This window comes from Lepidochelys kempii, chromosome 1 (assembly GCF_965140265.1).
Source record: "Lepidochelys kempii isolate rLepKem1 chromosome 1, rLepKem1.hap2, whole genome shotgun sequence".
In the NCBI taxonomy this organism is placed as follows: Eukaryota; Metazoa; Chordata; order Testudines; family Cheloniidae; genus Lepidochelys; species Lepidochelys kempii.
The window spans coordinates 35,631,533-35,644,140 of NC_133256.1; positions in this window are offsets into that span (position 1 = coordinate 35,631,533).

The following is a 12,608-nucleotide window of genomic DNA, read 5'->3' on the forward strand; positions in this document are numbered from 1 at the left end:
GAAACTTCCAGAATGTTTAGGGCACACATTTCCTTTCTCTGAGTGAAAAATGATCATTGAAGAAACTATTAGAAATCTGAATTTAACCACCATGTGGAATTTCCATGCTTTTTTCGCTTGGTGGGACATCATAAGGTCTTCTCCTCCTCCAGCTTCACTTACCGAATTTAAGAAAGTGGTTTTTAATGTTTTAATTTTACAATGAGTTAAAAGGAAGGTATAATTTGATTTATAGTCATGGGATCTCAACTCCTGGCCCAGTAGTGGCTTAAAATACTATTAAAGCAATGTTCTTAAGGCCTGAGGCTTTGCCCTTGTGACAGTCCTTGACAGCAAACCTTCTAGAGGTTGTAACATTTTTATTTAGCTTATATCACAAATAGAAAATCAGCTCATTTCATTTTGCAAGCACAAATCATCCTCAGGCCCACCTTATGGCAGGCAGGCAATAGTAATTATACAATCCCCCAGCATGAGTTCCAGCCTCTGAATTAGAAAGAGGATTGTATTGTGTGAGGAGTTTTCTATTAACTTTGTGCATTGACCTGCACCAAGAGCAGATCCAGATCAGGCAGGGACAAATGCAGTGTCTTTTCTGGTCATTGTCAAGTTTCAGCCAGTGTCTCTCGGTATGATTCTCTATATGTTAACAGCTATAACCTGCAGGTTGGTTCCATGTCCTTTGGGCCTGGTAAAATAAAACAGGTGGAAGAGGGAGCAGCGTTAAGTCAACTGTTGGCTACTGTATTTAATGCTTTTCTGTTGAAGGGCAGTGTGCCGAAAAGAAGGGACAGAACTATTTAGTAAGTTTCCATTAACCTCCCAAGCAAGCCAATAAATCCTCAAGATCAAGATTAATAAAGGCTGCTGATACATAAAAGATAATAAGCATGGATAATTGACAGCCGTCAGTTCCCAGGAGATCATTTGCCAGTTAAGCTAGTATACTCTCCATGCCATACTCTGGCTGAGAATCAGCTCAAAAGGGGCCAAGAAAAGCACAGGACCTTAGATTACACCAAAATTGCTTTACTACCCTCCTAATAATGCTGGCCCAAAAGGGAAGGTTAGATGTTAGAGACATGGCGATAGTTAAAGAATGTCAATTTAAAGAGTTGTTTTCTTGTAAATGGACCTAAGAACTACCCATATTTGAGGGGAGTTCCAGCTTCTGTATTTGGTTCTGTGAATCTCTGTTCTATCACCCCTCATTCTCAATGTGTATGTGATACCACTGCAGAGAATGGAATGATTTTAGGCTACCACAGTTGTAGAGCAACCCCCGCACAGAAAAGCTTTGCCCTTATTGTAGGGAGCTCCATTGTGCTGTGGAGCAGATTTATGGACCAGTCTTTGCCCCCAAAGCTTTAGTCATTCTTTTAGATGCTCAATGGCCTAGGCCCAGGGTGTCTTGAAGATAAGGATGAGATCTTGAACTTGGATTTAGTATCCTATGGAAAGCCAGGATAGGGAGTGGAGGACAGGTTTAATGTGTTTTCATGACGCAAACACACACACACAGTCCCAGGAGGAATTCTGGCTGAGTGCAGCATTGCATCTCTCATATACTCACATTTTTAAAAGCCACACTCTAACCCAAAGAGAGCACTAAAACAAGAGGATTAGGAAGAGAAAAAATGCAGGTGGGGCAAAGGTCATGTAGACTCTTGTAGGTGAGGAGAAGAATCTTGAACATGATGTATCAAGTGGCAGGAAGCAAATGAAGGGATTCAGGCAGGGAATCAACATAGTCTGAACAGGTCTGAGCATGATTTTAGTAGCATCATATTAAATAAACTGATGTGTGGGAGAAGTTAGAAGTAGTGAGAACAGACAGGAGACATTGCCAATAAAGAAGATGAAGAGATGAGCAGCCCACAAATAAGGGCTTTGGTGTGGGGTATTATGAATAGAGGGTAGATCTGTGATATGTTGAGAAAGAAGAGAGAGATTTATGCTGGATATATACAGAGAGAACTTTGAGTCAAAGAATGGACCGAGACCGTGCATTGTGAAAACTGTCTTAAACTTGCAGTGAATTTTGCCTTTTGGAGCTAGTATTGCAGGATTCACTGTGATCCTTTTATCCTAGTTTTAAATATCGTCATGCCAAAAATAGAGTAATGGTGGAAGAGAGCTTCAGAAGTCTGCAAAGGACTGATTGCATCCCTGACAAGAATGCCTTAGCAGTCCTTTTATCGGCTTTGGTTGAAGTTTAAAATATTAAAGCCATCCAAGAATAAGAAGGAACATCTGAACCTATACACTGATGTCTGACTAAAACTGATGCGAAATGTGTTTTTCATATATTTTGCTTTGAAATACACAGCAGAAAAAATAATGAGCTAGTTGAGAAAACAAGATGGCCCAGTCAGCAGCAGCCAATAAACCACATTTTAATGTTTGCAATCTGTAAACTATGAGTAGGACTTGAAATGATTATTACAATTTAGATCTAGATATTAGACTAGATGGAATATCAAGACTCACAAGATCAGTCATAAAACATCTTGCACCTATTTGTTCTACTGTGCTGTACCTCTGATCAATCATTTTCCATAAGACCTAGATCCACAAAGGGAATCAGGCATTTAAGTCCCAAATATTAGTGCTATTGCAATCCCCAAACCCGTACTCAGCTTCAGCTTAATCCTGTAGGCAGTTAACAAAATTTTCACTATAAAAGTTCCCTTGGCACCTACATCTCTACCACTGGGCATGCACACTGCTGCCTATCTCATGCCTTAGCCTCAGCACAATCCTCAGACCAGGTGAAGATAGGCTGGGCAACACCAATGTTGTTTGCGGGGCCTGATCCGTTAGGCATGTGCTGAGCACACCAAACAGTTGCAGGGAGAAGGAGCCAATAGCCTCCCTTATAGCCGTCAGCCTATTAGCTAGCGTATTCACCCTGCCTGACTGTAAGAGTGGGTTTGTATTCCCTCCAGCCTAGATTTAGGGGCCTAACTCCTTGAGAAGAATGGGGCATAGGACACACCCCTCTCCTCAGCACTTGCTGTTGGCTAATTTAGGCAGCTGCTTGCCTACCCTGCTGGGTCTCAAGGACTCTCACTGACAGCTTAAGTGATCCAGAACAAAGATATTCTGGAGGAAGGTCAGAGCAAGTCTTCAACAGAAAGCCAATGGCCCAGGACATTGAAGACACAGAGTCAGAATGGCTGTTAGAACTATTGTTGGTTTGGTTCTCTTCACCCTGGAAGGGGTGGGGATTTGGTTTCATCAGAGGGTTAACCCATCCAGAGAGTGAGGGAAGTTGTATCAGCAACAAGGGGAGAAGAACTTTGCCATGTGTCCACATTACAAAAAATAATGTAAGTGGTGCCCTTGTTGACAGCAGAGAAAGCAAGGATTGAATGGGCACAGAGATCAAACTACCATCTCACCCCTCAAAAGTAGTCCCAACAGATCAAGACTAATACAGGCTAGCTTGCTTGCTGCTCCCTGTGGTCCCCACTCTGTGGCAAAATGAAAGGCTTTCTTCTCAGGCAAGTTTCTTTCATGAACACTAAAACTCACTCTGATGAGAGTAGCTAATAAGATTCAGATGAAGCTCACAGTACCTATGTTGTTCTGAGGGAGCTCAAGGGCTTTAGGAGCTCTTGGGAACTCACTGATAATCTCATTTGACTTGCCTATTTCCAGTGCTAAATCGTTGCACAGGGAGGAATATTTCTGTTTAATCATCACTGCTTACAGCTAAGCAGGTATTTTACTTTTCATGCCAGGAACTTTTACATATTACTAAGTTAATAGCCACCTGTGATGTTTGGGGAATCACCCAGACCCTGTAAGAGGTTCTGTCACCATTTGCCTTGTCACTTTGGGTGCCTTAATTCTATTCTTCTCTAGCTCTGAGCTCTGATACCAGTTGCCGCCGACAAGCATAAAGGTGTCACCCTGGCTTCCACCAACCTAGATACTCCTTGCAGGATTACCCCAGTAGCCCCTCTGATCCTAACACCCTCCAAATCCATCTCCCCGAGTTCTTAATTACCATACCGTGGACTTTTCTCCTCTGATTCATCACTCCCCAAGGAGTGAAACCTGCCCCCAATTATCAGTGCACTTTGGCACACACATTACACACGGAGATCCACCCAAGGTAAAAATAAACAAAAAGTTTATTTAATAAAAAAAAACATAGATTCAAAGGTGAACCAACAAGGAAAAGCAAATACACGGAAGTTACACAGAAAATAAACATAAAGATGCAATATCAGGCTTTACATTTCTTTATTAGCTAAATTCCCTTCTCTAATAAAAGTTACCTGTTGCCTCTGAACAGTTTCCCAGTGAGTTCCCTGTCACAGAAGGGATCCAATGTTCCACAAACATGTTCCAATGTTTCTGGGCAGGCAGCCTTCACTTCACTTCCCTTTTAACAGGCTTTGCAGTGTTTTGTTCTTTTCTCTCAGACTATGGTAATTCATGGTTACACAGAGTGGGGGGAACTCCCTCTTGCCTGAGTTTTCCAAGACTGGAGTTTACTTTTCAGTTTTAGTGTCTTTCCACTAACTTTACAGGTCCACTGTTGTCTGTCCCTGCCTGGGTTGGTTGCTAGGTGCTTGGAGTTAGTTTCATGGAAACAACTACCATGGGAGGTGCCCCTCCTCGCCTGATTGCTTCACCCCCTCTGGTGAGGTGATGCTGCAGTTGCATTCTAGTTACAATTACAATGTCCCACACCGATGTACATGTATACATTCATAACCATAACCTGTACACATATCTCCCAATGACCATCAAGCTCAGAACATTACACACTTTCATAAAAGACCTTATTTGACATGTATTTATACACAATAACACTGTATATAACCAGATGATTCAGTTGCTTGTCCTTTGGGGTTCACACCCCCTGGTCCCCGCTTGGGGTATCTGGACCCTGATGGTTATATCACCTTCAGATTCATACTGGAAAGTCTACACTCTATACAATCTATTTCTGCGCAAAAGGCCAATTGCAAGGACTCTGCTATGAGCGTAAGTAAAAAAAAAAAAATGCATCAGATATCTTCCCAGAGGCGCCAGAAGGGAAAAGCATTTAGGCTGTAGAACAGCTGTTGAGTTGTGTCATAAGGCTGAAGTTAGTCCTCACAGGCCCTGAAACGTCCCTACTTCGGTGAAGGGAGAACAGGAGCTATACAGGGGTGGATTCTCTGGCAGGTATGGATTCCATTGCCATGTCCCATGTAATAGGATAAATATGGACGTCTTTCTTGACCAGAGACATTACATTTCTAAACCCTTTGACTGACAGTCATCCAGCAGACTCTGACAATTTTTCTAACTCTGTCATGGAATTTGCAGTTCTAGTTCAAAGGGTCATTATTCTTCAAGTTTCAGAATAGCAGCTGTGTTAGTCTGTATTCGCAAAACGAAAAGGAGTACATCTCTAAGATACCACAAGTACTCCTATTCTTCAAGTCTCGCTTTGGCTTCATACAGCAGCAGTAATTAATTTCCCTACCTTTTCCCCCTTCAGTTATTACTCTGCAAGTTTCAAACATTGGTTTGGCCCATTACCATATACTCTGTTAGTATGGTGTGATGCTGTATGATTGAAATATGACCATTTATATCAACAATTTTTATAAACAATTTCAACAGATCTTGTACTAAGCATGTCATGTAAGGTGTAATGGAAAAGTTATGATTTCCTAAGTATGATTATCCTGTTTATATGCATTTATCATTTTTGTATCTGAAGGTGTAAATATTGACTATGTACTGGCATCATACATGTGTGCTGTATTCCTGGGTAACACCCAGGTAAAATCTACATTGAAGCTGGACAGCTATGTGTTGATGGCCCATCAAAGACACTTAGCTATCACAATGGGCCATAGAAAAAACTCATTCCACCCAGAATGCTCATCCTGCAGATGCCTCAGGCTCCAAGGGGCCAATGGCTACGCCACTTGGGTCATCAAGCCATGTAAGTACATGTGATATTTTCATGTGACCCTGGACTCCATCTTATACCAGCAACTTTCCACAAACTGGTCTGTGAGCTTTGTTTGAAACAGAACATTTCCAGGCACATGGCAAAGGGTTATAAAAGACATGTGGCATGACTCCATTTTGCCTCTTTCCTGCTCTGATTTGCTGGACTGTGGATTTACAACTACAAGGAGAATATCAAACTATGGACTGAGGACCTTCCAATCTTTTGGAAATTGCTAGAGAAACTTTACAAGCCAGCAGTCTGTAACATCACTGCTACAAACTCGATACAAGAACATTGTAATTAATATACGTGTATGATCTATTAACCATTTTAACTCTCTTCTTCTTTTTTTAATAAACCTTTACATTTTAGTTACTAAAGGATTGACAGCAGCATAATTATTGGGTACTATCTGAGTTATATATTGACTTGGCTAAGTGGCTGATCTCTTGAGATTAGAAGGACTCTATATGTGATGAAATTGGTTTTCAATAAACACTCATCATAAAGTTCAGTGTCTGGGTGGTGAGACAAGGGCTGGAATGCCCAAGGAGATGGCACCTCTGACTTCTTGTTAACCAGGGTGGTGAGACAGAAGTTTACTTTTGTTACTGGCTCGGTATAATCTAATGATAGAATAACCACCAGTTTGGGGTGAATCTGCCCTATTTCTCACCAGTTTGTCCTGAATCTGGCATTCTCAGCTCTGACCCACTGAGGCACGGTGACATGTGGTCAGATAAGAATGGGAGATAGGTGTAGAGAAGTAAGTTCACAGGCCAAATCCTCAACTAATGTCAATGGAGCTATGCGAATATACTTGAAACATTTTTTCTTCAAAAGATGTACCTGCAAGGAGGAAGTAGAATTGGCTGAGATGACACAGTCTATAAGTACCTATATGTTATGGTCATAGCATACAAAAAGATAAACATAAAATACTCTTTCTGGAAGGTTGCAACATAACACTACTTTATTGCTTAGAACCCAGGACCTTAAACACATGAGAATCAAGAGCAGAGAGCGAGTGAATCCAGGTTGCTCCCTAAGGCAGAGGCACAGCTCACCCCATCTTGCTCTAGGCTGGTTCTTTGTACAGACTGACTGCTGCTAAACCCAGATGGCACACTTTCCTACAGCGCCCCATAGCCTACAAGCAGAAAGAGGAAAACCGCTCTGAATTTAAAAGTGATAGCTTACAAGTTTAACACTATTTTCAGTATACCACATTAGACGGGAAACAAATAATGGGATCTTGAACCCAGCAGACAAAGGTAAAACATGATCCAATGGGTGGAAGTTGATGTTAGACAAGTTCAGACTGGAAATAAGGCGTACATTGTTAACAGTGAGGGTACCTACAATGAAACAGCTTACCAAAGGTTGTGGTGTGCATCAGTATATTATATTTGGAGGGCAGATCTATACGAAACTCATGCTGCAAAATCCTTTCCATAATACCATGCCATCATGCATTCCTTATTTTTATTACATGCTTATTCCACACATTTTGTATAGAAACTAAAGTGTCAATTAAAAAAAAGAAGTGAGTCCAACCAGGACCTTCTCTATACAGAACAGAAAATTTAGCAGTCCTGCTGTTACAACCCTGTGTTTCATTCCATGCTCAAATTGCTCCTATTAAGCAATCAAGCAAATGCACAACTACAAAATGGGGAATAACTGGCTAGATGGTAGAACAGCTGAAAAGGATCTGGGGGTTACAGTGGATCACAAATTAAATGAGTCACCAATGTGATGCAGCTACAAAAAAAGCTAATATCATTCTGAGGTGTATTAACTGGACTGTCATATGTAAGACGTGGCAGGTAACTGTCCTGCGTTACTTGGCACTGGTGAGGCCTCAGCTACAGTACTGTATGTGGTCCTGGTTACCACACTTTAGGAAAGAAGTGGACAAACTGGAGAGAGTCTAGAGGAGAGCAACAAAAATGATAACAGGTTTAGAAAACCTGACCTACGAGGAAAGGGTTAAAAACTGGGTATGTTTAGTCTTGAGAAAAGAAGATTGAGGGGGGGTCCTGATAACAGTCTTCAAATATGCTAAGGGCTGTTATAAAGAGGACTGTGACCAATTGTTCTCCATGTCCCCTGAAAGTAGGCCAAAAAGTAATGGTCTTAATCTGCAGCAAGGGAGATCGAGGTTAGATATTAGGAAAAACTTTCTAACTACAAAGGTAATTAAGCTCTGGAATAGGCTTCGAAGGGAGGTTGTAGAATCTGCCTCATTGGAGGTTTTTACGAACAGGTTGGAAAAACACATGTCAGGGATGATATAGGTTTTCTTGGTCCTGCCTTAGCAAATGGGCTGGATGTGATGACTTCTTGAGGTCCCTTGCAGCCCTATGCATTTCTATGATTCTATTTTCATTAATAAACTACCTGTAATAAGATGAACTTGATGGTTCAAAAAGGGAGTTAATACTTTTTAAACCCACTTACATGAACTAAGAGAAGGAATGTTTGTGTGTAGGTGACACACTGTACCTCAAGGCGGCACCCTCTAACCCCATATTCACCACTGGTATATGGTTATGATATTTTGTACAATGAATAACTTGTCATATGAAAGGTCATGATCTGCTGAAACTCATTGTTCTGTCAAAATATGTATATCATCATTGTATATGGAGTTACGAGATTTTGCTATACAGTTTTGTTATTGAAATATGTTGTGAGTCTGTGAAAAGGCCCACAGTTAACTCTCCAGTGGCAACAAAGGAAATGACCCACACCCAGACCTAGGTGTTAAGCAACCATCACCAGCCATTGACCAGCAGGGGAATTGTACACAAGAGATTCACAGTTCAGTAAGAGACAGTTACTCGACCTCTACACAATGGGGATTCCTTAACTCTGTGACTCAGCAAGTCATCAGGACACGTGATGCTTGACTCCATGTTTGACCCATATTTTTCCAGGCACTTGAACTGAGGGTATAAAATAAGGGACTGTGGCAACATGAGATCACCTCTCTCTCTTCCCCCACCTACTCTGAAGGCAACAAGAATGGTTGGAAGAAAAATACTTTGAACTGGCGAGATTGGTCCCAGGTTGAGCATGGAATTTAGCCTGTGTATTAAGAACTGTGAACTGCTTACAATGCCTAGTGGGGTGAGAAAAACTGTTTGATTCAACTCTTGTGTAGTCTGATAAAGTTTAGGATTTAAAATGTGTGTTTACTTTTTATTTCTTATGTAACCATCTCTGACCTTTATGCCTACCACTTATAATCACTTAAAATCTATCTTTCTTTGTAGTTAATAAACTTATTTTACTGTTTAATCTTAACCAGTGAGTTGGTCCTAAGTGCTTGGGGTATCTGCTTAGATTACAAAGGCTGGTGCATGTCTACTATCCTTTGATGAAGTGACAAACTAATTAATGAGCTTGCCACATTCAAGAGGGTCTTAAGCAGTATAAGATGGTTCATTTCTGGGGTGCAAGGCTGGGTCTGGGGGGAAATTGCTGGTGTCTCCCTGGACACAGTTCATGAGTGTTTTGGAGAACATTCATGCAACTTAGCTGGGTCTGTCTCTGCCTGTTAATGGCTGTAATAACAGCACCTGGAGGGGTTTGCGGCTTGTAACTAGTATAGCGTTGTAAGAGACAGTCTGGGGATGGAGAGTTAAGGGGGCACAGCAGTCCCACAGTTCCAGGTTGTAGCATGGGGGTCTGTCACTGTGTATTTTAGTTCAAAAGCCTTAAATAACTTAACAATATCATGATTTCCTTTACTGCATATATTACCTCCTAAGTTGCAATAAACATGGACTCTAACATTCTCTAACAAGTTCTGTAAGAACATAGATTGGCTGCTTCCAATTCCTGGAATATTTTCCTATTACATATGGAATTTATTTTGTTTGCTCAATACTACTGATTGTACTAATACTCTACAGGGCTGGTGCTATTTAGCTTCTTCTCTCATTATTCTAAAAGTCAGGCCAGTCACAATCCTGATGTTCTTGAAGAAATGATCCCTCAGACACAGTTTAGAGTTGAGTGATGCTGCCACCATTTTATCAGAGAACCAGCATGAAGTGTGACTATGACTATAATTTTAGTAGGTGGTGTGAAATATGGAGTACAGTCCACTCCACACTGATTATCAATGGCACTTCGAAAGCACTTACCAGTGCAGTACCTAGGCACTTGTCTAGATTCTTATTTTCATAATCCACTGAATACAGTACGAGAATGGACAAGTACCAAGTATTGTTATGCACATAAGAACCATGTTGTCCTCATCCTGTCCCAGTAGGTTGCACATTAGTTAATTGCAGAATTTGGTTATCTGCATACTTAATTAAGGTCAAATACTGCTGTTCAATGTAATCACTTCAGATAAGTCAATCAGTCATCATATACAAGATTTTCCCAACGATGAAAGGTCTTTCTCCCCTCCCCCTCAGTAAATTATAGACAAATTATACTGCAAAGTATAAAAAGTGTTTATGACAAAAAATCCTTAATCATACTGGCAAGAAGAATGCAAAAAACAAAGCATAGCAGAGACAGGATGCAACTCTTGAACTCTCTGTAGGAGGTGCTATTCAAATCTTTAAAGCAGAAAGTGTTACCATTATATTTACAGTAAGAGTAAAGCTGACCTAAAATTCAGAGACTAAAAATCATCTATGTTCCTGCAAATCTGAAAGTCATACAGGAATAAATGCTAATGAGCTAAACATATGATTATTTAAGTGTTTCAAATGTCTTCCAAGATAATTTGAATTTACATGTATATTCTATACTTAGTCTAGGGAATACTACATTCATAGATTCTAAGGCCAGAAGGGACCATTGTGATCATCTAGTTTGGTTTCCTGTACAACACAGGTCATAGAATTTCCCCAAAGTAATTCCGAGAGCAGATCTTTTAGAAAAACATCCAAACTTGATTTAAAAATTGTTAGTGACAGAGAATCCACCACAACCTTTGGTAAATTGTTCCAATAGTTAATTACTCCCACTGTTAAAAACAATTATGCTTCATTTCCAGTTTGAATTTTCTAGCTTCAATCTCCAGCCATTGGATTGGGTTATACTTTTCTCTGTTAGACTGAAAAGCCCATTATGAAACATTTGTTTCCCATTTGCATACTTATAGCCTTAATCAAGTCACCCCATAATCTTCTCATTGTTAAATTAAATAGATTGAGCTCCTCGAGTTTTCTCTCTGAACCCTCTCCAACTTATCAATGTCCTTCTTGAATAGTGGGCACCAGAACCAGCAGCGGTCAAACCAGCACCAAATGCACAGGTAAAATAACCTCTCTTCTCCTACTCGAGATTCCCTTGTTTATGAAACCCAGGATACCATTAGCTCTTTTTGGCCACAGCATCACATTCAGAGCTCATGTTCAGCTGACCACAACCCCCAAATCTTTTTCAGAATCATTGCTTCCCAGGACAGAGTCCCCCATTCTGTAAGCATGGTCTACATTGTTTGTTCCTTGGTGTATACATTTACATTTAGCAATATTAAAACAAATATTGTTTGCATGCACCAATTCAACAAGAAATCCAGATCACTCTGAAGCAGTGACCTGTCTTCTTTATTATTTACTTCTCCCTCAATTTTTGTGTCATCTGCAAACTTTCTCAGTGATGATTTTGTCTTTTCTTCCATGTCTAATAAAAATAGCATAGGGCCAAGAACCAGTTCCTGAGGGACCCCACTGGAAACAGACCTGCTTGATGACAATTCTATGTTTACAGTTACATTTTGAGACCTATCAGTTAGCCAGTTATTAATCTATATAATGTGAGCTATGTTCATTTTATATCATTCTAGTTTTTTTAATCAAAATGTCATGCAGCAGTACCAAGACAAATGCCTTCCAGAAGTCTAAGTATATTACTTCAACATGATTACCTTTAATCAACCAAACTTGTAATCTCATCAAAAAAAGGATATCAAGTTAGTTTGACAGAATCTATTTTCCATAAACCCATGTTGATTTGCATTAATTTCATTACCCTCCTTTAGTTCTTTATTAATCGAGTCCCATATCAGTCACTCCATTATCTTGTCTGGAATTGATGCCAGGCTGACAGGCCTTTACCTGGGTCATCCCGTTTACCCTTTTTAAAAACTGGTACATTAGCTTTCTCCCAGTCTTCTGGAACTTCCCCAGTGCTCCAAGACTTATTGAAAATCAACATTAATAGTCCAGTGAGCTCCTGAGCCAGCTTTTTAAAAACTCTTCAATGCAAGTTATCTGGATTTGCTGATTTAAAAAATGTCTAACTTTAGGAGTCTCTGTTTAACATCCCCCAGAGATACTAGTGAAATGAAAAGAATGTTATCATCACCATATGATGAGACTATATAATCTTTTTTTCTCCAAATACAGAACAAAAATATTTACTGAACACTTCGACCTTTTCTGCATTATTACTGATAATTCTCCCATTTCCATCTAGTAATGGACCAATACCATTGTCAGGATTCTTTTTGTTCTCATATTTTAAAAACTCCTTATTGTGCTTAAATGGCCATCGATTTCTCCTTCTCAGTGAATACCATGTCACGTTTATTATCTACAGTGACAATTTTAAATATTTTAATTAATACCACAGTAAATGTCTAACTTTGGGTATCTACATA